Source organism: Cervus canadensis, chromosome 5 (assembly GCF_019320065.1).
Source record: "Cervus canadensis isolate Bull #8, Minnesota chromosome 5, ASM1932006v1, whole genome shotgun sequence".
In the NCBI taxonomy this organism is placed as follows: domain Eukaryota; kingdom Metazoa; phylum Chordata; class Mammalia; order Artiodactyla; family Cervidae; genus Cervus; species Cervus canadensis.
Window position 1 is genome coordinate 14,997,369 of NC_057390.1, and position 27,357 is coordinate 15,024,725.

Consider the following 27,357-nt stretch of genomic DNA (forward strand, 5'->3'; position numbering starts at 1 on the left):
TTTTTTTTTTTTTTTAGCATTAGGAAGTCAGTGCTATTCTGAACAAAATGAGCACTCTGTAAAGACAGGGTCCATACACAAATTGTTTCCTTTTAATTAGCTACTCTATGTGGATAACAAGATGCAGAATTTACTATAGCTATCACTTGTCATTTGTCTAGGAATGTAAAATACAGGAAGTGCTCAACTTAAAAATGACCCAGCAGTTCATCTGTAAGTCACTTGCTTAGAATTTTGAATGCTCCCCCCTCAGCCCCTGAGATAGCTTCCACCTGGTGATTAGTATCCCGTCAGCCCACAGAAGTGATTTAATCTGTTACTGCAGATGAAATTATCCTAATTTATACTTCCCCTGTGAATAGGCCACCTACTGTCCTTGCTAGTGAGGTCCTGATAACTTTTTCCTTTCTCTATTCCCTCCTCAGTTCTCTTCTTTCTGATTTTATTTTTCTCCCCTCTCATTCCTTCTTGCCTCCTACTTCAGTTCTACCTTTTTGAAGAGATTAGGGATGTTGCCCTGGAATCTAACCACTTTGCTACCATTTCATCTGAAAACTCATCCTGTAGCCCTCAGCAAGAAGGAATGGTAGTTACAGCTTGGGCTTAATAAACTGCTTCCTGCTTGCCAGGTCCTGTTTCACATGCTTTGCATGTTTTATTTGTTTATAACTCACAATGACACCCCAGCAGGCAGGTGCCATTATTAACCCCACTTTACATATGAGGAAACTGAGGTGCAGAATGGTTAAACAATGTGTTCAAGCTCACACAGTTAATAAGTGAATGTAAGTGTTAAGATAGAGGCTGAATAAAGAGAATATATGGACTTCCGTGGTGGCTCAGTGGTAAAGAATCCGGCTGCAATGCAGGAGATATAGGATATGCGGGCTTGATCCCTGGGTCAGAAAGATCCCCTGGAGGAGGGCATGGCAACCCACCCAGTGTTCTTGCCTGGAGAACCCCTGGCAGACTGCAGTCCATGGGGTCGCAGAGTTGGACACGACAGAGCAGCAGCAAGGAGAATATATATTAGGCTTAAATGGAGGCAGCCAGGCTCCAGCATCCACGCCCTGAAGCAGAGGCAAAGGTTCTCTGTAAAGGGCTGGATAGTAACTATTTGGAGCTCTGTAGGACGTATGATTTCTGTGACAGCTTCTCAATTCCTCACAAAAGCAGCCAGAGACAGTGTGTAAGTGTAACTCATCCACTTACATTGATGATGTTGAAATTTGAGTTTCGTGGCACCCAATAATACTGTTGTATTTTTCTCAGTCATTAAAAAATGTAAAAATCATTCTTAGCTTATTGGCCATATAGAAACAGACTGTGGGCCAGCTTTGACCCTTGAAGTGTAGTTTGCTGACCCCTTCTCCAAAGGATAGTAGCCCTTTTTTTTGTGTGTCAGAACACGAATGCGACTATGCATCTTTGAAATGAAATAAAACTTTGAGTATATCGTAGCCAGACAGCCCTCTTCCAGTGTTGTTCTGTTTCTTAAAAACAAAGAACAGTTCTGTGTTGAACTTTGCCTTGGCAATCAGGAGTCAGATTACTGTGCAGTTATTTTTTTTCTAGTATAAACTGTGAAGTCATTTACGAGCAACTTCATTCATCTTGAATATCATCATCCCCTGTTAGAATGTGACCCTCTATGATGTGTCTATGTGGATTATTAGTGAGAATCATATGTCAGATGTCAGATAAAGGAGCAACCTTTCCCTCCTCCCTCTTTCTTTTTATGGTAGCAGCAATATAATTTGGACGAGAATATTGTCAGTCAAAGAGGCGGCTAAGGTTTCAGCTCTAATTTGGCTTTGGGAAAATAGAAGTCATTAGATAATATACTTTAGAGACTTCATCTGCTGAATGAAGATGCTTTTTTCATGATAATATTATTATAGGCATGTGTTTGTGGGTGTGGCTACTACTGTGTCCTTTTGGGTGAGGAGAAGAGATGGCCCAAGATGCTAACAATTCTGATGGTTTCATAATAAACCTTTGTCAGTTGCCCTGTTATCTGGGCACTGCATCGAGTATTAAGATGTATAAGACCCAGTTCTGTTCTTAAGGAGATTTTGAAATGACAGATGTTATCACTTGAGAGGGGTCCCAAGGGAGTGGTGTGGTTGACTCATGGGATGAATTTAGGTAAGGAGACATCACCTGAAATGTAAACTGCCAAGGAGGCACATGTGATAGGATCACTTTGGCTACTTTTGAGAAATGTAGCCATTCTTAAGCGGCTTTCCTACCATTGCTTACTTTAGGGTGTTTCAGGCTTTGGTTTTGTTTTTATCTAGTGAAGGAGGAAATTAATTAAGCTCCATAAAATGCTGATAGACAGGGATTTCCTGGGCAGCTCAGTAGTCAAGACTCTGTGCTTCTACTGCAGGGGGCACAGATTCAGTCCCTGGTCCAGGAGCTAAGATCCCTGAGAGGACCATACTGAGAGGTGTGGCCAAAAAAAAAAAATAAAAATTCTTGTAGACATAAAGACACCTAAAATATCAAAATGTGGTTAGTGTTACATCCCTAATGTGCCATGTGAGATGCTACAGTCTTGATCATTTACAGGCTTGATCGTTGTGGTTTTTATTGACCGCATGGTACATACTGTGCGTTGTTCAGGGGCTCGGGGTATAGCATTGAACAACTAAACAGAATGTCTTCCTTCCTGGAGCCTATAGTCTGGAAGCGGGGAGATAATGAGTGCTGTATTTAAAGCATATCTTAGATTGTGGTTGGTGGTGTGGAGAGAATAAAAATGCAGAGATGGGCAGGGAGTGTGGGTTGGGTGTGAGTTGGGGAGGAGAGGGGGCTCTGGTGGCTTTAAATAGGCTTTAAATAGGGAAGGTTCTCTTGAGAAGGTGATATTTAGGTGAGGAGGAGGTGGGGGTGTGGATCATGGAGATGTGTGGGGCTGGGGCAGAAGCTCCAGAGGAGGGTATGCCTGGCCTATTCGAGGAACGGGGACTTTAGTAAAACTGTAATGTTGAAACTACACATTTTAGGCAGGTGAGGGTTAGATGAATTTGTTTAACCTTTGGCCACATTGGTTTTAGACAGCTTGACTTAGAAGCAGATACAAAGTTCTTTAGGAAATTGAAGGAAGGAATAATTGTTTACAGATTTTGGAGCACAGAGGATGTGGAGGACATTGAAAAGATGGTTAAATTTGGACACAAAGAACTGGAGAAGAGCATTTCTAGGAAAAACAATGATGTGACACCAGAAAGGCTGGTGTATTAGTTGTTTACTGATGTGTAATAAGTCCCCACAAATGTGGCAGCCTTAAACGATAAAATGTTTGTTGTCTGACGGTCTGTGGGTCAGGAACCCAGGAGGTGCTTGCTGGAAGCTCTAGCTCAGGGTCTTTTGTGAGGTTGCAGTCAGCAGGGGTGGCTCGCCTGGGGCTGGAGAACCCACTGCCAAGGTGACTCGTTGCCATGGTTGTCGGCAAGAGACTTCTTTTCCTTTCTACATGGACTCCCCGCAGAGCTGCCTGAGCATCCTCACAGCATGGCCGCCGGCTTCTGCCTGAGCAAGTGAACCCCGGGCCACAGGCCCATTATAGTCCTGTAGGGCATACCTTCACCCCCATCTATTCCACTCATTAGAAATGAGTCACTTAGCTGAGTCCGCTCTCAAAGGGACCGTAGTTAGTAAGCTGCATTGCTTGAAGAGAGAAATAGCAAAGAATTTGTGAATGTATTTTAAAGTGACCACATTTAGGATATCATTTAAATGAAACTTGATATAAATGAAGACTAGTGGTAATGAAAGTTGTTAAAGGTTGGTTAAAAACCAAGTTAAAGACTACAATTTCAACAAAACAATTTTGAAAAGACACAAAACAAAATAGAAAAAGTAATGAAGGGGGAACCTAAATAGCTTAAAAGAGGGTTAAGAAGCAGATTAACCAATCACAATATTTAGATTATGTCTCTCTTGATGCAAACAAGCTGCAAATGAAAGAAAAAGATAATGATGAGGACTTACAGGACAATAATGAAAATGCTGACATTGATTGGAAATTTGATGCTATGGAAGAGTGACTGTTGATTTGGAGGGCTGGGATGATAACCTTGTCATTATTTAAGGAAGGGAAATAATACTATTTACAGATGAAATTATATGATGTCTGAGCTTTGATTGAAATTACCCAGTAGGTTGAGGTATAGAGGTAACAAGTCTTGAGGGGATAATTATTGAGGCTAGATGATAGGCACACAATTATTATGCAGTCCTTTTTTTAAAAATGTATTTTTGAAACTTTCTATAATAAAAAGTAACTAAAAAGAGAAAGATTCAAGTAGGAAGACTGCTAGGATTTTTCTTCTGCCTCAGGAGATTAATCTGGTTATAGCACATAAAATGGATTAGAACTAGTGGTAATTGGTAGTTGGAGGGTGACTCTGTAACAGATGAAGTAGTGCTGGTAATGTAGAGGAAAGATGTGCGCTCAGGAACTACTTTTTAATAAATATATTTATTTATTTGATTGCACTAGGTCTTAGTTGTGGCATGTGGGATCCTCAGTCTTCATTGCGACATGTAGGATCTTCAGTCTTCACTATGGCATTAGGATCTTTAGCTGTGGCATGTGCGGTCTAGTTCCCCAACCAGGGATTGAACCTTGGCCACCTGCATTGGGAGTGCAGAGTCTTAGCCACTGAACTACCAGGCAAGTCCCAGGAGTTATTGTTAAAGACCTTTTGTGTTAGTGTTAGTCACTCAGTCGTGTCTGACTCTTTGTGACCCCATGGACTGTAGCCTGCCAAGCTCCTCTGCCCACGGGATTCTCCAGGCAAGAACACTGGAGTGGGTAGCCCTTTAATTCTTCAGGGGATCTTCCCGACCCAGGGATCAATCCCAGGTCTCCCAGTTGCAGGCATTCTTTACTGTCTTTACCGTCTGAGCCACCAGGGCACCTAATCACTGGTGGGAGGCAAAGAAAACGAGAATCGGGTATTATTTAGGCTTGGGACTGTGGGAGAAAGGGAGGATGTGAAGTCTTTCTATTCTGCTGTTCTTAAAGATTTCTTGGTAATTTCATGGGTCTCCAAGATCTTTGATGGTTGATACTTGGTGAATGGATGATTTCTGACAGAGCTTTATGGCTGAATAGCCAAGATCATCCTCTGTACCCCATCAGGGACTAAACGCAAGTGGGTATCAGTGCTATATAACTGGCCACTTGGCCAGGCATTGGGTTTGGAAAGACCTTGGTCAGGGCATTCTGGCAGTGGTCGTTGCAATAGCTGGTAATTCCATTCATGCTTTTCATTGAAGTTTACTATTATGGTGTTCTTTTTTCCAGTTTTCCAGGCCACATCTTGGACCTTCCATGAGCTAAAGAAAAGACCAAATGATGCCTCATTTTCCTGTGTATAAGTTTTGGGAGTCATTTTTCTCATTCTTTAAACTTTTGAGTCACTTTATAATCCTGCATTCCTTGGAAAGTCCATGTGAACACTTCAGGGTCCTTTCATATTGCATCCTATAGATGTTGTTCATATATAGCTATCCATTTACTATCTATAGCTTCAGTATTTACTGAGGAATTGTTATTGTTAGGTCACAGGTGCACCTGCAATATCTGTCTTTAGTCCTAGATGTGGAAGGGCATTAATGCTTGTGTGTTGTGGCCAGGAACTTCACAAAGGAGCAAAAATCAAAACTGTTCAGATTTCCAGAGCTTTTTCATCACCTGTCAGTATCATTTTTTACATGTATGTTGAAGTTTCCCACAAGAGTTTGCTTTCACCCCTCACTGCTGCTCAGTGAGGCTGTTTTGACTTGTGGGAAGCGTCTATCTTTTTCCTTGTTAATCACGATGGCTGCCACAGGCGCCAACCTTGGACCTACGAGGTGGAGGTCATTAGGGGCATTCTTCAGCTGCTGATATCTTCCGGTTGTTTAGAGAACATAAGGACAAATGACCACTGCTTTGCCAAATGGGAAGCTGTTATCTGTGCTGTGAAAGGAGGAGGCACTTGCGCGGGACAGAGTGTGCTCAGTCACCTCTCTTTGAGCTCGAGGAGGAAGTCTGGTTTTACTCAGGATATGGATGTCAGATCTATCCGAAGAGCTCCCATGTATCTGGTCTTCTTTCCTTGCCTGTTGATGGCCATTCTCACCATTTTCTGTCCTGATGTTTCAAAGGATGGTGGTTAGTTTCTATGGAAGAATTAGATTTGTCCTGTCTCAGACCAGGGCAGGGGGCTTGGACTTACCTAATGGCATTGATGATCCATTTTCTTTTTTGCAGGGTTGGGTTCTTTTAAGACAGCCATAATTCAACTGTGTTCTCTGTTTACCAAGTGAGCTTACACTACACCAGTTATTTTGTAAATATAAGGACAGCCCTTTAAAGTCCACCTTGAGATGATGGGTTCTACTTTCAAAGGTCTAAAGAAATGATACTTCACACATACAGATGGCTAATAAACACATAAAAAGATGTTCAACATCCCTCATTATTAGAGAAATGCAGATCAAAACCACAGTGAAGTATTATCTCACACCGGTCAGAGTAGCCATCATCAAAAAGTCTACAAGCAATAAATGCTGGAAGGGGTGTGGAGCAAAAGGAACACTTTTATGCTATCGGTGGGAATGCCAACAGATACAGCCACTATGGAGAACAGTGTGGAGATTCCTTAAAAAAAAAAAAAAAAAGACTAAAACTATGACCCAGCCTATCCCACTGGAGTATATACCCTGAGGAAACCAAAATTGAAAAAGACACATGTACCCCAGTGTTCATCGCAGCACTGTTTACAATAGCTTGGACATGGAAGCAACCTAGATGTCTATCAGCAGGTGAATGGATAAGAAAGCTGTGGTACATATACACAGTGGAATATTACCCAGCTATAAAAAGGAATACATTTGAGTAAGTTCTAATGAGGTGGATGAACCTAGAGCCTATTATACTGTGTGAAGTAAATCTGAAAGAGAAAGACAAATATTGTATATTAATGCATATACATGGAATCTAGAAAGATGGTGCCGATGATCCTATGTGTAGGGCAGCAAAGGAGACACAGATGTAAAGAACAGACTTTTGGATTCAGTGGGAGAAGGAGAGATTTGAGAGAATAACATTGAAACAAATACATTACCATATGTAAAATAGAAAACCAGTGCAAATTTGATGTATGACTCAGCACCCAAACCAGTACTCTGGCAACCTGGAGGAATAGGGTTGGGAGAGAGGTGGGAGGGGGGTTCAGGATGGAGGGGACACATGTATACCTATGGCTAATTCATACTGATATATGGCAAAAACCATGACAATATAGTAAAGTAATTATCCTCCAATTAAAATCAATGAAATTTTTTAAAAGGCACTTGGAAAAAGAAAAAAAAGAAATGATACTTCACATTTACCATCTGTAGGTTGATAGGAAGTAGTGTTGAGTGATGTCTGTGCCATGGAGAAGAGGGCTTCACTGTCCTTTATCTCTGTCCTGTTCTTAGCTTTCTGTTTGAATCTTTAAAAACAGAAAACAAAAACTGCTATATGCTATGATATCTACAAAGATGGAAGACCTTGTGGAATGCTCCTTGAAATATTCTGCTCTTCTAATTAGTAGCAGCAACAGCAACGAAATATAAGGTCATGCCCTTTATTTGGAATTTCTCATATTACCCCTAAAAGAAAAAAGAAAATTCATTATAAAGCTACACTAATAGGTAAAGCTTTAGGGAGAAGTTCCAAGCTTTTTGTAGCACTTAGTAGTTGAGATTGGAACCTGGTCTGAATTTATTAAAGAAGCCAAGGAAATGGTCAGTACTAGAATATGTAGTTTCCTCAAATGATCTTGAAGACTTTGGGGGGGGGGTCCTTGCTTACTGTTTTCCCCCCAACTCTGCTGACCTTCCCCTTTGTACGTCATCTGTGTATCTACATAGGTACATAGAAAGGCTACAATAAACATTTAATACATTTTTGCTGAATTTTTCTTGCAGCAAAAAATATTAATAATGTAAATCCCTGTCCCAGGATTGTTGCCTAAATTCTGATACTGCAGGAGTGATCTTATTCTTTTGGATACTCTGCCTTCTTTGTTATGTTTGCCCACGAAGTCTACAAGATGAAGGTTTTGAACTTTATTTTATGATGTTGAAAAAAAGATGAAAGTTGAAGAAGAGGAACTTAGTCTGGTGATTTTAGGCATTCATGACACTTTAGGGATGCGATGGGAACTAAAACTATGAGCCAATGACTTTTTATCATTTTATGTGTGTGCTTTTAATATTTTTAGTTTTTATTTTTTAAACATTTTTTTGGATGTGGGCCATTTTTTAAAGTCTTTATTGAATTTGTTACAATATTGCTTCTGTTTTTATAATTTGGTTTTTTGGCCACAGGGCACATGGGATCTTAGCTCCCCAAGCAGAGATTGAACCCATACCACCTCACTGGAAGGTGAAGTCTTAACCACTGAATCACCAGGGAAGTCCTATGTGTGTGTGTGTGTTTTAAACTTTTTTGAAAAAGTAGAAGTTAAATTGAAGTTATATACAGAAGAGTACCAGATCAGAAGTGCACACGCTTGCTGATGATCCCATACTCGATGGAAGTACCATCCACATCAGAGTAGAATGTTGCCAGCACCCCAAATACCCTCTTTTTCCAGATCTGCCCTCTTCCTTCTCCCTAAAGGGAGCCTCTATCTTGACTTCTCACACCAGAGATTGGTTCTGTCTGTTTTAACTATATGTAAATGAATGAATGCAGGTCAGGAAGCAACAGTTAGAACCGGACATGGAATAACGGACTGGTTCCAAATTGGAAAAGGAGTATGTCAGGATGTATATTGTCACCCTGCTTATTTAATCTATATGCAGAGTACATCATGCAAAATGCCAGGCTGGATGAAGCACAGGCTGGAATCAAGATTTCTGGGAGAAATGTCAATAACCTCAGATAGGCAGATGATACCACCCTTACGGCAGAAAGCTAAGAGGAACTAAGGAGCCTCTTGATGAAGGTGAAAGAGGAGAGTGAAAAAGATAGCTTAAAACTCAACATTCAAAAAACTAAGATCATGGCATCCAGTCACGTCATTTCATGGCAAATAGATGGGGAAACAATGGAAACAGACTTTATTTTCTTGGACTTCAAAATCTCTGTAGATGGTGACTGCAGTCATGAAATTAACAGATGCTTGCTCCTTGGAAGAAAAGCTATGACCAACCTAGACAGCATATTAAAAAGCAGATACATTGATTTGCCAACAAAAGTCTGTCTAGTCAAAGCTATGGTTTTTCCAGTAGTCCAAAGGTATGGTTTTTCCATGTATGGATGTGAGTGTTGGACCATAAAGAAGGCTGAGCGCTGAAGAATTGATGCTTTTGAACTGTGGTATTGGAGAAGACTCTTGAGAGTCCCTTGGACTGCAAGGAGATCCAACCAGTCAATCCTTAAGGAAATCAATCCTGAATATTCATTGGAAGGTTGGTACTGAAGCTGAAGTGCCAAAACTTTGGCCACCTGAGGTGAAGAGCTGACTTATTAGAAAAGACTCTGATGTTGGGAAAGATTAAAGGCAGGAGGAGAAGGGGACAACAGAGGATGAGATGGTTGGATGGTGTTACTGACTCAATGGACTTGAGTTTGAGCACGCTTTGGTAGATGGTGAAGGACAGGGAAGCCTGGCGTGCTGCAGTCCATGGGGTTGCAAGGAGTCAGACATGACTGAGTGACTGAACAACCACCACAACAATAATTGAATCTCACGGTGTGTATCTTTTCATTCACTGTGATGTATGAGATTAATCTACGTAATCGTGTGTGGCTGTAGTTCACACTTATATTCCAAAGATGATTCCATCATATAAATATACTGCTACTTATTATTTGTTCTGCACTTGATGGATGTTTGGAACTTCTCCAGTTTTTGGCTCTTCTGAAGAATGCTGTGAACATATGCAAATTCCAAAAAAAGACCTTTGTGAACTAAGTCATCAGAAAAACAAGCCCAACTCGATGTAGCAACGTCAAGGAGAAGGAGGTCATGATCCATCATGTGAAGTTTGATCATGTTCGTTTTTGTTGGTCAGTGCTGTTTGGCTTTTTGAGAAAAACAGTCACATGAGGTGAGGGATGGGGTGAGAGAGTGTTTGAGGAACTGGAAGCAATGTTTTCCTCCTGAGCAGGGCTTGGTAGGAAGAGTAGACTGTGGAGTGGGGGTGGAGAGGCAGGGGAAGAGGCAGCGTAGTCCCTTTGTCCCACACGCTGTCTGCACACTGCTGGGTCCCATGAGGAAGCCTTGGCCAAGAATGGTTTTGAGATAGAACCAGTGAATGCCTGGGTTTATGTTCTGGTCAAAGGTATATAAGAAATTTTGTGGAAACTCAGAGCTTGCAATTGAAAAGAGCAAGTGCTGGGATAGTTTGCTCTCCAGTTTAATTGCTGGAAATCAGGATGGTTTTTGGTGCAGTATAATAATAATAATAGCTAATATTTATTGTTTGTCTATTCTGTGCTAGGTGGCTTTTAAAATTATTATTTTTTTTGTATTATCTCATTTAACCCTCTCAAAGGAATGTGAGATAGACATTATCATTATTATCCCCACTTCATATGATGGGGCAATTCAGATGCAGGAGGATGAAATAATTTGCCTAAATGCGCTCAGCTAGTAAGTGTAGAGTCAGTATTCAAATTTAGGCAGTCTGTGAAGTTAGCCTATTTATTCTGCCTCTTCCTTTGATGGCATTCTTATTAGTTTCCTAGAAGGGAATGGCAGCCTACTCTGGTATTCTTGCCTGGGACATCCCATGGACAGAAGAGCCTGGCAGGCTACAGTCCATGGGGTTGCAAGAGTTGGATTCAGCAACTGTCACCACCATCACTGCTGTAACAAATGACCACAAGTTTAGGGACTTCAAATGGTGCAAATCTGTTCTCATAATTCTGAGGTCAGAAGTCTGGAATGGGTCTCACTGGACTAAAATCACCATGCTGGCAGGGCTGCCTTCCTTCCAAAGGCTCTAAGAGAATCTTAGAGAATCTTTCCTTGCCCTTTTCAGCTTCTAGAGGTTGCTTGCATTCTGTGTCTCGTGGCCCCTTCTCCAGCATCAAAGCTGATAATCTTGGACTGAGTCCATCTCACTGCCACTCTCTGGTTCTTCCTTCTGCCTCCCTCTTCTACTTTCAGGGACAATTGTAATGGCATTGGGCCCATCAGAATAGTCCAGGACAGTTTCTCCATCACAAGGCCAGCTGATTAGCCACTGCAATTTCATCTGCAACTCTGGTTCCCCTTTACCATGTAAGCTAACATAGAGGTTCTGGGAATTGGGATGTGGACATCTACAGGCGCTGTTATTCTGGCTGCCAGAGACTTTTACCAGGGACCTGGTCTTGTTCTGGCAGTCTTCTCTGCTACTCTCGAGTGAGCCATCATCAGAGGGATGGTAGGTAATCATCACAGTATTCTTTAGTGAAGAGCAGAGACAGACCTCAGGACTCGTATAATGTTCGATGGAAACACTCCACATACATTGAAGGCCTGAATGTGGCCCCCAGTGTTCTCAGAAATCTTGGGCCCAGCACACTCAGCCATTTGTGGTAGATGAAAGGGAGAGGGGAATCAAGAGATCAAGAGCCTAGAGGTGGCAGGGACCAGGAGGGGCTGGCTGTCCTCATGCTCTTAGCCTCCTGGAAGGAGGGGTTGAAAAGTCAACCCCACTGTTGACATATAATGGCCCCACCCACTAGACAAAGTGGCCTGTGGACTCTGATTGCAACTTTCTTGGGGGGGGGCAGTGAGGAAGGAGTGGGCAGATGGGGGGAGGAGTGGGGAGAGGGCTAGGAATACCCTTCCCTTCAACAATTAGACTGGGGCCCTTGAGCCTGAAAAAGTGTTTCCCGTGTGATTATTCTTCTGCACTGAAATAAATTTGTGCATTGAAAGTTGAATTAATTACTTGTCAGAGCACTTGCTGCGAACGGACAATGGAACTGGGATTGAAACACACACGCATTCACTGATAAGCAGTTGGAACAAAACATAGGTTGGCTCACATGTGGGACCCATGAGCTTTAGGCCTGGCCTGCATGGTGGATGCCAAGCATGAGAATGATGCTCAGGGCCTGATTGTGGGTTGTGCAGATTAAAGATTCCCCTTTACATTTGGATACATTTGGCATTCCACAGATACTACCCGTGAATCCTTCCAAGGTGCCTCTGGGGTTGCGCTAAATCTTCTTTCCTTGTTTTTCTTGGCTTAAGCGTTTGTTTGTGTTTGAGAAAAGTGTAGACTAAATTATAAAGACTAAATTTTTGTAACAGTTCTCTGCCCTGGAGTTGCCTGGGATCAGGCTAAAGAACCTATAAGACATGAGTCCTCTGCAAGGGAGGTGACAAGTACACCTCACATTACAAAATATGCATGAGTTGGAAATAAAAATCTGAGTTAAATAACTTGTGTGGTAAATATGCCTCAAGTTAGTATATTTTCACTGAGGTTTTCAAAGTTGAGTATATTTTTTTACCTATTTATCTGTTAATCATACTAGAGATGACCTAGCAGAAAGAGCTGATCCTAGGGTCCACAGAAAAGACGTTTTAAGTAGAAAGAAAGCCTATTAAACTCCATGGAGAAAAGAAAACCCTGGATTTGCTAGTCCAGAAAGAATGTCCCTCATTTTTTAGGACTGCAGTTTTTGGACAAGTTGTGTTTATCGGGGGTAGCAGGAGGAACCAGAAGGACTGGGTGAAATTAAATCGTGGACTGGAGAATGTTCTTGTACCCATCAGAGTCGGGGGGGGCTTTTCCACAAGTGGGTGGAAAGGCTCTGACTGCCCCCTGAATGCCAGGTGCTGGGGTCTTTCTGAAGTATGAGGTCTAGTTCAGAGTAGAGGGATCTTTTCAAAATGTGAGTCTTGTCTCGTCTTGCTCTGCATGAGTCTCACTGGCTTCTCAGTGCTCTGTGGGTAAAGATTAGTTCTTTAGTGGATGGGGCTTCCCAGGTGGCTCAGTGGTAAAGAATCTGCCTTCCAATACCTGCCAATGCTGGAGACACAGGGTTCAATCCCTGGTTTGGGAAGATCTTCCCTGGTAGCTCCGACAGTAAAGCGTCTGCCTACAGTGCAGGAGACCCAGGTTTGATCCCTGGGTCGGGAAGATCCCCTGGAGAAGGAAATAGCAACTCACTCCAGTAGTCAAGCCTGGAAAATCCCATGGACTGAGGAGCCTGGGGGGTGCTATGGTCCATGGGGTCGCAAAGAGTCAGACATGACTGAGACTTCACTTCTTTTTGGGAAGATCCCTTGGAGGAGGAAATGGCAACCTACTCCATTATTCTTTCCTCAAAAACCCCATGGATAGAGGAGCCTGGTGGGCTACAGTCCCTGGGGTCTCAAAAGAATCGGCCATGGCTCAGTGACTGAACACACAACACACCTCGGGGAGGGGACTCCACGGTCTCACCTTTCCCGACCTGTGTCACAGGCAGCTCCCCGGTTCTGCCCAGCTTCTTCCCGACACATTTTCTCTGTCTGCAGCCATGTGTGCACATACATGTTCCTCTTTCTTGTTAACACCTGCTCGTTCCACTGATCTGTTTTCCCAGGGAAAGCATTCCCCGATAGCTTACTCCCTGAAAGATGCTTTCCTAGCACCACATCTTCCCATCTCCTCCCTTGGTAGCATTCGTTTCTGTTTGTGTGATTTACTCTACCAGGGACAGTGCTTACTTGGCAAGCAAATAAATGTAGGTGGTATTACAACTGCTCTGAATCGAAAAGTCTGATTACGCAGGAATGCAGGCATTAACCCATCTTCTAAGCTGCCTCAGTTTCCTCAAAATAATCAGAAGAGATAAGTTCAATATGTCACTGATCAGAGTAGGCAGAAGTTCACTGAGTCATCCCACTTACTGTTCCAGGACAGTAGCTCAGTCTGGCGTCCTGGTCTTCCTCTAGGTGATGTGGGGACCCCATCCTAACATCTCTGCATGTTATAGGAACTTGCAGTGATCAGATTCCACTTAGTTATCTGGATGTTATCTTTTTGACATTGCAATGCCGAGTCTTCTTGCTCCTTACATTTCCTAGAGTGCCTGTAATAGACAAGGCACATTAACAAACAAGAAAGTCACCGCAGAGCCCCGGCAGCCAGTCTTTTGGGGAAATTACTGAAACTGACACCATAAATCAATCCAGTTTATGAGCTTGAAGTACTCATGAGTACTTAATTAAATATTAATTGATTTGAACCTGACTCAGAATTGGCTCAACTCTCATAGAAAGTAAACAAGGACATTTAGGCAGACTTCTTTTTTTTTTTTCAGGGTTCATATGGTTCCAGAGTGATGTGATTCATGGAGTTAGCTCTTAGTAAAACACAGGAGAAATATTTTATCAGTATCTTTGAATAGGATTATTCAACCTTGGGATGAATAATTCAACTTGTCCCTTTTGAAAGTTATTTGAGCATAACAGAAAATAGAACAAGAGTGTATTAGGTACAGATTTTTTTTCATTGTCCACATTTTTCACCCAGCACAGACCATAAAGTTTTATTGCTTAAGGGGGCAACAACCTTACCCAGAGTCCCACAGGAAGGTGGCAGTGACCTGTGACTTGAAGCTGACCTCTTAGTTCGTGCTCTTCCTGCCCTTGTTTATACGCCATGGTGTGACTGTGTGTGTGTGTGTGTGTGCTAAGTCACTTCAGTTGTGTCCAACTCTTTGTGACCCTGTGGACTGTAGCCCTCGAGGCTCCTCTGTCCGTGGGATTCTCTAGGCAGGAATAGTAGAGTGGTTTGCCATTTGCTACTCCAGGGGATCTTCCTGACCCAAGGATTGAACCTGTGTCTCTTACATCTCCTGCCTTGGCAGGTGGGTTCTTTACCATTAGCGCCACCTGGGAAGCCCATGACTCTTTTTTACCAAATAATAAAAAACAATATGCACTGTAATTTTGAAGCCTGAATATAAATAGAAAGGATGGAAGAGTGAAAAATTTTAGCTGTTGCATGGAATCTCAAGCAAACCACTCTTATTGGACAAAAAGTTATTTTCAAAACAATCAAGATTCATTTAATCAAAGTGTGTTGTCTCATGAAGAAAATGTGATAGTTCAATATAGTAAGTTACCAATGTAGAAGCTGTTCCAAAATTAAAAAAAAATTAGCTAGCCTGATACAGGTACAGAGGTTATTTTTTTTTAAAAATCTCATGTTAGGGCTTTCTTGACTTGGGTATCACTTTTATTGCTTTAAAGCAGTTCCTCTTTTTTTTTTTTTTTTTGCCTGATGTTGGTGTTTTGCCAAGTGCTGGTATTTAGAAATTTGATGGACAGAACCTAACGTGAGACATCATTCTTTCTTAATTTGTTCAAAGCCTCTTCATGAACCAGCTAATCCTTCCTAATTATATTTCTAGGAAGGATGTTCTTAACTCAAACAGGAAGATGACATGGACATTTTGAGGAGATTAGGATGCACTTTACTTAGAGAAAAGAAATTTGAAAGGAGGCATTCTCTCTCTCCCATTTCTCATTCCCTAGGCACAAATGACCATTTTCCTTCTTGGTCTTTTGTGGAACTTTTTTTCTCTGTTTCTCTTCCATTCCTGTGGTTCCGCTTTATCTCCTGGTTTAAGTAAGCTGTTCGAAGGAATAAAAAAAAAAGGTCTAAGAAACTAATTTCCATGGATGAGGCAAGCATTTCACAACTTAATTGGCTTAATGTCTTGAAAGGGGAGCTGGGAATCCAAATAACTGTAAAATTTAATGTGCGTATATTAGAAATATTTTATGCAAGGTTGAATCACTTTGCAATCTCCTTGATTAATTTCTTGCTGCCATATTGTTTTGTATTAATTTAATGTGATTTTTATGTGGAAGTGATATGATGTATATTTGTGATATGTATATTTGTTTCAGATCCTTAATGCTTTGAACAGAGTAAGTGTGGTCATTGTCAAAAAAGACTGATAAGTAAATTATAGTCTGTAAAGTCTTAGTGGTTTTGGGCTTCCCTGGTAGCTCAGATGGTAAAGTGTCTGCCTGCGATGCGGGAGACCCGGGTTCGATCCCTAGGTTGGGAAGATCCCCTGGAGAAGGAAATGGCAACCCACTCCAGTACTCTTGCCTGGCAAATTCCATGGACGGAGGAGCCTGGTAGGCTACAACCCATGGGGTCTCAAAGAGTTGGACACGACTGAGTGACTTCCCTTTCTTTCCCTTTTCTTATGAAGTAAATTATCACATGCTCACAGAATAATTTCAATTTTTTCTTCTTAGTTTTTTAAGCTGAGGTAGAACATTTCCCACGTTTATTAGCCCTCTGTATTTTTATGTGAAGAATCTATTTACAGCCTTTGCCAATTTAAATTACATGTAATCTATATTGCATGTTCCTATAATTATATATTTTTTAATTTATAAGAGCTTTTTTCATATTAACAATCCCTTTGTTAAACATTTCAAGAACTCTCAAAGAGGGGTGGAAAGAATGCAAAGAATGTTATTAGTATATATTGAATCTTTTTATGCCCCAATTTGGAAGAAATTTCTTAAATTGGATTTTTGAAAATTCCCACTTGTACATGAGGACAAGAATATAGTCTGTGACTCATTGGGTAATTTATTTCGGAATTCTAATGTCCGATGAGAGGCTTGTCGATTGACAAAGACAGACATCTTTTGGTTCTTGTGAACCATCTATAACTATCCAAGCCTAAATAGTTCTTGAGCATTTTGAACTGGTTGCCTTAACCCAGGCTCATCTTCCTTAATGAAGTTAGAAGCTCTGTTCTCACCTCCACAATCCAGAACTTTAATTAGCTATAGTTGATTCATTCAGTCTGTAGACAAAGATTTATTGGGTACTGACCATGTGCTAGGTACTGTTTGAGGCACGGTAGGCACTCTAGTTCTAGGCACTCAAGTTAGAGGGATCATGCTAAAATGCCGAACAAATAGTTAATAATATAGTTAAATAGTTACCCAGTTGACTGGTAAAGTATAAATTCAAGTGAAGAATGAGTAGGTGGGCTATCAATGGGGACTGGAGTAAAGGAAAGCATACTAGAATCTGAGGGACTTAGAATAATAAAGGAAAAGCTGGCTTTTAAGTAAAGTAAAATAACAAGATGGAAGATATGGTGGGAATGAGTCTCCTGTTTCCCAAGGAGATCATCAGGTGACTAAAGAATAGCAGGCGGATTCTTGACCAACTGACCTATCAGGGAAGCCCGGGAAATAGGATGATATGGGCAGATCCAGATTATAGAAAGCCCTGAAAATTGGGGAGAGGATCTTTTTGTGTTGAGAAGTAAGAGATATTAGTCACTAGAGAAATATAAGACCTGCCTGTGTGACGTGAGATCAGGCGTGCTGCTGTGAACGTGGGAGGGGAGGCCTGTGGTTGATGGGCGGATTGTGGAAAACAGTGCCTGAAGAAGCTGAGTCTGCCTACCCCTTATAGTAACTTCTTGAGGGCAAATTTGATTTTCTTTAAAACAGAAGGACTACAGACCAGAAGTCAAGAAAATAGTTCCTTTGGATCCAGGCTAAGGAATTACATGTATGTTTCTCTCTCTCTCTCTCGATATGTTAAATCAAATGATATATAGTTGTATCCACGTGAGGAATGGGAAAATGTGGGGCTGTCTTTGAAAAGTTCCTTCTTACTCCACTCTGTCCTTGTATTCAAATTCATTCTCCTATAATCGGAACCAGATTCTGTTTCCTTCTATGTTGATCATGCTGACGTTTCAGAACGTATTTGGTGACATTGCCTCACTCTCTGTACAAAAATTGAGGTCCCTTTTTACTTTTTCAAGTGTTCATCAGACTCCAGTTCTTTACCTTTACCTTTGTTGGCTCAACAGCTTCTGCCATTCATGTTATCTCTGCCTCTTCGAGCATAAATCTCTGTGCACCGTCTCTGTGGTTTTCATGCTATGCTAGGAATAATCAATTCAGCTATGTGCCTCTTCTGCCAGGATTGAAATTCCACATCTTCCATGATGTCTTTATGATGAGCTGGAAAGGAGTCTTTGATACATATGCACATATATGCGCACACACGTGTGCATGCACAAAGGTCTATATAACAACCTACATGATGATAGGCTTTAAATATCTTTCTTGGATCACATTATCTAGTTTCTAGTTGGATTGTATTATCGTTAGTTATTATTTAAAACGATGTAGTAAAGAAGGGCTTCCCAGGTGGTGCTAGGGGTACAGAACCTGCCTGCCAGTGCAGGAGATATAAAAGATGTGGGTTTGATCCCTGGGTCAGGAAGATCTCCCGGAGAAGGAAATGGCAACCTACTCCAGTATTTTTGCCTGGGAAATCCCATGGACAGGAAACTGTCGAGCTATAGTCCATGGTGTCCCAAAGAGTTGGACATGACTTAGAGACTAAACAACAACTATAAAAAACTAAAGTCTGAAACAATTGTCTTATTATATTCTACAGTGTTAAATAATAAATAATGCAGTTTTGTTTACTTCACTTGTATATGTTGTTTAATTTAGCTATTGAGGCCTAGTGTTGCTAGGAAAGGTTTTATGATTTGCTTTGTGAAGTAATCAGTCCAGCAACATGCTACTTGATAGTAGTGTTTTCTTTCACAGAATTGGGAATACTTTCCAATCCCAGTGCTTCTTTCAAAAAACTTATGTATATCATCGTTAGGGTTCAAATCAATTAAGGATGATCTTTTACAAAGTAAAGATTTGATCAACCCATTAGGAATTCTTTAGCAAGAAACCAAAGGGAACGGTTTGTGACTTTGAATCTCAAATATTTATTGAGTACTTACTATGTGCCAGGTACCATGCTAGTGGCTAAACAATTTTTTAATTTCAGTGAATAATCTATATCTGTTATGTTTTTCTCCTCTCTTTCTAGTATTTCTAGGATGAGAAGTTAAAATTTTATTTGTCTTTAGTAAAGAGTTATGTTTTTATAGGACAAAACATCTATAATGCAATTCCCTCTACTGATAATAAATCAAATATTTGACCTGTACCACCAAAGTCCAGTTCTGGTGTTAGAGGCCTGAAATTGGTTAATTAGCTGATTAGCTTTCTGTTACATCATCCCAGGCACCCTTCTGACTTGTCTTCAGTACTGTGGGAAGATGTAACTAACCCCTATCTAGCCTTTCAATCTCAAACCACTGCAGGTGTGGGCAATTAAATGAGAATGAGAAAGGAGATTTTTGCCTGATTAGAGGCTTTGAGCAAGGATAGTGCATGAGTTAATAGCTTCTGTAGAGTTTTTGAAGGGTAAGCCAACCACAGAAAAGAAGGGGGGCATTTTATATGTGGGAGATTTCCCAGGAAGAGCAGAATCTGAATGCTGACTGGCTTCAGCTGGCCTGGCTTCCTTTTGTATGGAGACACTGCCTCTAGTGTTTAGGGAAAAAATGCACACTGGAAAATTGTGTAACATTATGGTGCCATCTATCTTGAAAATGAATTATTTTTTATTGACTGCTTTAAAGCAGTTTCCAGACAACTAAAAAACTTTAATTATTTTGCATATGGACTAGTTTCACAGGCAGAAGCCTTTAAAGTTGTATTTCAAAGGGGCCTCAGGAGTTATCCATGTGGTGTGATGAGACTGCTTGTAAAGCTCCCAGGAGCCCCAGCGCCTGCCTGGCTTTCTGGGTGCAAGGCACGTATATGGCGGGGTCCTTACACTCTGTCTCTCTTGGTCTGACTTGTGATGAATTTTCAGGACATCTCTTTTTTCTCTCAGATGGTGTTTAACCTATAAATTCAAAGGTCCACTTTCTTCCTAAGAGTGCTTTGTATCTGTCTTGTTTTTTTCTTTATGGGAGGAGAGGCCTGGATAGACAAATCTATGGAGTTTGAAGGATGAGGCAGAATTGGTAGGTTTGTTGTCTTTGTTTAAGGGGAAAAAGGCTAAATGGTTTTACTTCTCAGGTTTTCTTAGAATGAATTCAAATGAAAAAATATTGGGAGTATTTTAACCTATGAAATGCTTGTTGAAATTAACATAATGAAGATACTTAGGAGTTTGAATGTTTAGCACTGACAAAGCACGGGTGAAATCTTGGAGGTGAGTTTTTTCTTTTTGGTTAGTGGGGTTGCTACTTAAAACTTTATCATATAAATGTATATACACTGCAGTTAAACTGTTAATGTTTGGTTTATAAAGTCTGCGTGGATCAGAAAATGGATTTAGTATTCCATATTCTCTAGAATGATGACAGGCCATGGAAGCCTGGGACAATGCTGGCACGTTTTCAAAGGAATTCTTCCCTGGTCTGGATACTATAATAAACACAACTGCAGTTTGGTCGATTTATTATATACACAACATGTATGATAGTTTGGAAGTTGTTTTTTTTTTCCTTTTGTTTTAGGTGCACCGGTTGTAGCTGATTTTTGTAGAGGGTTTGAAATAGCATTTGGTTAAAAACTGGGGCTGACATTCTTTTAGAAAAAAAAAAAAGACTGGTATGAGTTAATGAATACAGAAAACACAAATATCCATACCAATCAGTTCATAAAAGGGTTCAAGTCAAACATATGAACATAAGTTGAACTTTTATGATTTTGCCATTGGGCAGCAGGTGGCAAGCTTTGCTTTTCAATGAACTTTGGTTTTATTTTTACACCAAAGGATGCCAAAATTTGAAGAGGGTGGTTTGAATCCACTGGAATATGTCATTTCTTGGCAGTGTGACCTTGAACCACCTCCTTCGCTCATCGTGCATAATTGCCTTTCTTTGGATGTTAAAGCCAGCCTTCTGAGTCCCATGTTGCAGATGGATAAGAATTAATTTATATGAGTGATGCTTTATTCTCTCGTGATTTTTAAAAGCATATTGCTAATGGAGAAAATGAATTAGAAACAAATGAGTTTCTTAGGGTAGTCCCTGTATGATTTACACGTTTTGTTTGTATGGTTTTTTGTTTTACTTAATACTAAATCTTACATAGATAACCTTTTGGTTTTTCTTTTTTTTTTTTTTTGCTTTCACTTTAAAAAATCACTTCTTACTGGCTAGGTACCTCTTGATACCTAGGTGTGAAAAGTAATTAAACAGAACTGAACAGCATTCCATGGAAGTGTTTTTGGAAAATTGGAGAAAAATACATTTTGAAACCAGAATTGAAAACCCATGTCTTCCCTTAGGCTATACTGTGTGTTTAGTTAAGATTTGAATTTCAAGTCTGGAAAAAAGATTAAGCTTCAAGATGGGAGTGATGGTGAAGTGGGCACCAAATTATAGACTGTTTGTTTATACTTTCTATAAAAATATTTCTTCTTGGATCGTTTTTTGCATTATGGAAAAATTGGGGAGAATAGAATGAAGAAGCATACGAATCACTGTAAACATTTAATAGTCTATAAATATTCAACACCTGCTAGGTACTTAAATTGTTTTCTAGACCTTTTATTAGAATTGAATTCATATGGGCTATATTGTATGTTCGTAATTGTTCTTAACCTTTTTCCTACTCCAGCCCTGCATTTTTATATGTTACAAATCATATTTACAAAATATAGTTCATTAGAAGAGTTTATAAAGGATAATGAAAAAGCAAAATGCTTATGCCCACTGTCTAACTGGGTAAAACACTACCTTGTCTTAGAGGCACTCCATGTGGCCCTCTCATCCCCTTATCCTCTCCCTCCAACAAAGTAATTTGTATGAGTCAGTCTCTACTTCTCCTTATAGCTTTACCTTGTATTTTGGTACTTCTGAACATTGTTACTTCAGTAGCAATTTTTTTTAATTTTAAAATAAGTTATGTTGTTTGTCTTCTTCTGAGAGTAGCTTTTCTGTCCTTTGTAGCAGTTGGGTCTCAAACTGGAGTCTATCAGATTCACCAGGAGGCCTTTTAAAGCCATGGCTTGCTGGGCCCCATTGCAGGGTAAGTCAGCAGATCTAGGGAGGAGAGTTTGCCTAGTTAACAACCTTGAAGGTGATGCTGATGCCGTTGGCCTCGGGACAGCGCTTTGAGAGCCCCTGATTACCCTGATGCTTCATAGTTGGGATTCATTTATTTTTCCTTCTTATATAATTCCACTATGTGAATATACCTCAGTTTTTATATCCATTCTCCTGGTGATGGGCATTTGGGTTGCTTCCAACAGTTGAGTTAAGGGCTCTTTTGTATGAGTCTTCTGTCAAATATTAAGTTTTTATTGAATGAAATAAGAAAACATCCAAGTATTCCACTTGTTTTTAATAGTAAGTTTTGTTTCACAAAGCTTTTTGTTTTAGACAATTTTTTCACATACTCTATTATATGAAATGACTTTTTTCTTTTTACAGATAAGCTCATCACAAGAGTTTAAAACCACTCATATGGAGTAAATTGATCAATGTCTTCTTTTATAAATTGTTATCTTGTTTAAGAAATCCTCCTCTATCTCATTGCCCTCAGATTGTTTTCTTTTCTAAAAGCTCTTCCATTCACATTTGTCTCGTACACCTGGAATTGATTTTTTGAGTATGGTGTGATTTTATATATTCTCCATATTGGTGACTTTCTGGCTCAGTGCTGTTTTTTGATAAACTCCACTTCCACCCCCTACCCTTGAACTGTGGTACTGTATTTGTCATATGCAGATTTCTAAATATATGTAAGTCTGTTTCTGGATTTTCTATCCTGTTAATGATGGTTTCTATCCTGGAGTCAATACCTTAAGAACTGTAATTGTATTAATACAGTAGATCTTGGTAGGTGATTCCTCTGTTTTTTTTTTTCAGCTACAGTTCCATATAATTACAGAATCAACTTATCACACCTTTAAAAAAAATCTGCATGGAATTTTGATTATTCCTTTGAATCAGTATATAATTTTGAGATGAATATACATCTTTTTGATACTGACTCTTCTTGTCCCTAAGTATGTCCCTCTATTTATTTAGGTCTTTCATGTCTTAATACATTTTTATAACTGTCTTCATGAAGTTCTTGTGGATCTTTTGTGAGACCTATTGGCCTTATATTTCTGGTTGCTTTAGTAGTAGAATTGTCCCTGAAATTTCATTTTCAAACATGCGTTCATAAAAAAAAATGAGGTTGCATGTTTTTTGTACACTGAAACTACTCAACTCACTTATTAATTCCAGTAAGTTGTCTAATTCTTTTAGGTTTTCTATGGAAAATTATATTGTGGGGAGACATTGTTTTTCTAACCTTCATATCTGTAAGTTTTGTGACTTTCTGCATTGCCTGGGGTCCCCAGCTCATTGTGAGGCAGATTAATATTAGTAAGTTTGGTTCCTTATTTTGAGAAGAGTTTTGCCTTTAATCACTGAGCACCACATTTGCTGTAGGTGTTTTGTAGTTAGCCTTCATCAAGTTGACTTTCCTGGTGGCTCAGACGGTAAAGCGTCTGCCTACAATGCAGGAGACCCGGGTTTGATTCCTGGGTCAGGAAGATCCCCTGGAGAAGGAAATGGCAGCCCACTCCAGTACTCTTGCCTGAAAAATACCATGGACGGAGGAACCTGGTAGGCTACAGTCCAAAGGGCCACAGAGTCCGACACAACTGAGCGACTTCACTTTCACTTTATCACGTTAAAGGAGATCTCCTCTATTGCTTGAATGCCAAAAGTATCTTCTACATATATTGAATTGGATCATATGATTTGATCATATGGTTTCCTTTTATCTTTAATGTGGGGAGTTATATTAAAATATTTGCTAATGTTGGAACAAACTTGCATTCATATAATAATCGTCACTTGGCCATGATGTCTTTTTTAATCTTTCAGTTTGTATTTGTGCGTGAGACTGGTGTTTTCTCATACTGTTTTGTTATGATTTTGGTGTTAAGGTGATGTTAGCATAATAGAATGAGATGGCGGGGTATTCCTTCTCTCCCTTCTTGAGAAAATTTTGTGTAAGACTGGATGTTTGGTAGGACTCATTTATAAAACTATCTAGGTATTTTCCATGTAGGATGATCTAGTGTTTAATTGACATTTTGTTTTATTTGTACTTGATTTTTTTTTTTTGTTCTACTTTTTAGATTTAGTTTCTTTTCTGCTGTTCTTTCCTCCCTCCTCACAAAGTGCCTTCGATGATATACTTCTTTGCTGTTCTTAGTGATTAGCCCCAAATAACATGTGTATTTAAGTTAACAAAGGCAAAAGGTATTCAGTATTTTTATCTCCAACCAAAATAGCATAAGGCTGTAGGATGCTTACATTTGGATCACTCCCTCCAGAGGTCTGGGCTGTTATTTTTCAACATTTCAATGAAAAAAAACTTTAATTCTATAAATTAAATATTATATAATTCCTTCATGCTTATTTAGATCTTCCCACATATTGACCCTTTTTTGTTTTTGTTGTTCATCATTACTACTTGCATTTTAGACAGTCTCTTTGGGATAATTTTTTCTTTAAGTGCCACTTCCAGAAAATCTGGTGGTGAGGGTCTTGAGTTCATTGAATTTTTTTTTTCCTGGGTGCGCAGTTGTAGTTTGATAACTAATGTTTTGGTAAGCATTTGAAAGGCTTTGTTCCATAGTCTTCTGACTTCCCATGCTGATTGTTGATAAATCAGCTGATGATTGGCTTGGTTCCTGTTCCTTTTTTTTTTTTTGGTTCCGGTTCCTTAATAGGTAATCTCTCTTTTCTTCTTGGATCTTAAAAATTTATCTTGCTTGGGATTTACTGGAATGGGAGGACTCATGTTCTTGCCTTTTGGAAGCTTCTTCGTCATTTTTTTTTCTTTGTTGCCTCTCTCCAGTACTCATTTTATGTAAGTATGGTTGCTGCTGCTGCTGCTAAGTCGCTTCAGTCGTGTCCGACTCTGTGCGACCCCACAGAGGGCAGCCCACCAGGCTCCTCTGTCCCTGGGATTCTCCAGGCAAGAACACTGGAGTGGGTTGCCATTTCCTTCTCCAATGCATGCATGCATGCATGCTAAGTCACTTCAGTCGTGTCCAACTCTGTGCGACCCCATGGACCGCAGCCCACCAGGCTCCTCTGTCCAAGGGATTCTTGTAAGTGTGGTTAGACAACTGTTAAACTTTCTCTCAATTTCTCTGTCATATGCTCCTTGTCTCTCTGTGTTGCACATGGGGGTAGTTTACTAATTCTCTATTGAGTTCTACCATACCTGCTGTCATTTTTGGGGTTACCCTTTTCAAATATTACATATTTTTATATCTCAAAGTTCTGTTTTGATTTTTTTTCATCTCTCCCTGGTCTTTAAGTCTTTTATCAATTAGTCGTAATTTCAGTGTCATCATTATTTACACGTGTTCGATAGACTGGACTCGTAAGATACAGAGCATAATAACATGCAGTTGCTACTGGACTGAGGCTGCAGTCTGATTTTTGCTCTGATTGTGACCGATGGCCTTGTACATTGTGTGCTTTCAGACTGTGAGTAAATGTTCACCAGAATTTTGTTTCTAGAATTCCTTCAGATCCAGTTTTTAAGATACATTCCTACAGAGGCCTTTGTATTTGCTTTTAACCAGTTTCTGAGGGTACTAATAATCCCGGCCTACCTTTAAATTTGAGTTGCCATTGTTCTGGTCACTCAGGTGTTTTTCTTTCTTCCTTTTTTCAGGTGTTTTTTAATTTGGCTGCTGAAACTGCCTAAAGGCGGATTTATAATTAGAAATCCCCCAGATTATTTTTGTTACTGTAACTTCATGTTTACCCAGAGCCCAAGCTGACCCAGGCGCGTGTCTGCACAGTCTGTCAGGTGGTTTTCTGGGGTCACCTACTGAAGTGTTGCTGTGTGGTGTGGCGTGGGACCTCTTACCTCGTCTGGCTCGTGGGTTTGTCCCTGTGCCCCACGCAGCATGTTACAACCTGTAATCTAGGCATCCAGAAATGGCAGATATCCCTTCAGGGCAAATACCCCTTGTGGTGCCAACTCATTTCCCTGGATTCACGCGCTCAGGTGGTGTCTGGCCTCTCCGAGTTTCCCGTAATCCGTTGCCAGCTCAGCCATAGTTGGGTATTTTGTCCAGCAGTTTTACTTGTCCAATACTTACTGGCAGATTTCCTGTCGACATCTGACCCTCTGTTCTGCCCGAAGTAGCAATCTGAGTTAATTTATTTTAAAGAGCTTATGTTCTGAGAAATCAGAAACCTAATATTTGGTGGATAAACCTGAAGTTCCCTGTGCTGCAAGCAGCTCATCTCAGTTGAATAATTATACTCTAGGTCTTTGGAGAGATCCGTGCATTCTTGTCATTTATGGCATGAGGAGTCTTATGAAAACCCCCTCTTTCGTGTGTGGGCGGGGGGACTCATCCAGCCAAGCAGCTGATGATCCTGAGGGGCCTGCAGGCTCCTCGGGGGCGCTTTCCCGCGTCAGCCGCTTGGCACCCTGACGGGACACCTGCGCTCTGGGCTGTGCCTGCCCTTTGTCTTTTTGTCTCCTGCCTAGTAGTTGGCCCTTGTCTCCTGCTGCTTCATTTTGCTCGATAGTTTCATCTGGGCGTTTTTTAAGCACTCACAGACATGTACTTTTAGAGTCCTGATGAGTGTATTCAGAGGTTAAATTGGCCTTTGTGTGTTATAATCCCACTCCTCTCGAAATTTCAGGTTTGATGAGAGAAAACTGAAGTGCTGTTTATTATTAAACAGGGAGGAGGAGGAGAGGGCTTATAATTTTGGAGTAGGAAAAGGGCAGACACATAGTTGTTGCTTCTATTCCAATGGCATCTGACAGGAGAAAAAACATAACTGCCCTTACAAGAGAGTGGAAGAAGCCCCATGGGTGTGTATGTTACTGCCATTCCCTTCTGCAGATATACATTAACTACTTCTGAATTAGTATGGCTGTAGAGCTATAAATGAAAATAGTACTATACTAGTTTAGCTGCTTCTTGCGTCTAATTCACTACTTCTTGAATCTAAATTCACAAGCTTTAGTGATGTTTTAGACTCATCCCTTGCAATGACCACCTGTAGCTTGGCAGCCTGAGGGCATGGCTGAATATACCAGGACACCAAGTAATACGTCTTTTCTAGCCAAAATTGAGATCCAGTATATTTTTGGCTGACCATTTCTAATCTCAGGCTTGTGTAAATCATTGAGAAATTGCATGTTACACTTGTGGGGGGCTATAATAATTATAATCACAGGCAATTAAATTGAGGAAGTGAATTAAATCCTCCCCCACTTTTTTTTTGGCCCCAAATTATTTTTGTTTCAGGAATCTTAGTTGAAATTTGATAACCATCAGTTTAGTATGTTTTTGTCAAATGTGGGGGTTAAAGGTTTGAAAAGGCAGATCCTGGGTCGATGAAAGGCCAATAGTGATTGCTTAAAGATGAGATTTTAAGCATGAAAGCTTGGTTCTATGTGTGACTTAGGTTGGGTCTGAACACAGAATGAGGAG

General features: G+C 40.3%; 1 protein-coding gene across 7 annotated transcripts in view; it reads left to right on the top strand.

Moving 5' to 3' along the window:
* LTBP1 (latent transforming growth factor beta binding protein 1) overlaps positions 1-27,357 on the top strand; it is a 443,172-nt gene that overhangs the window by 51,038 nt on the left and 364,777 nt on the right. The window lies entirely within an intron of this gene.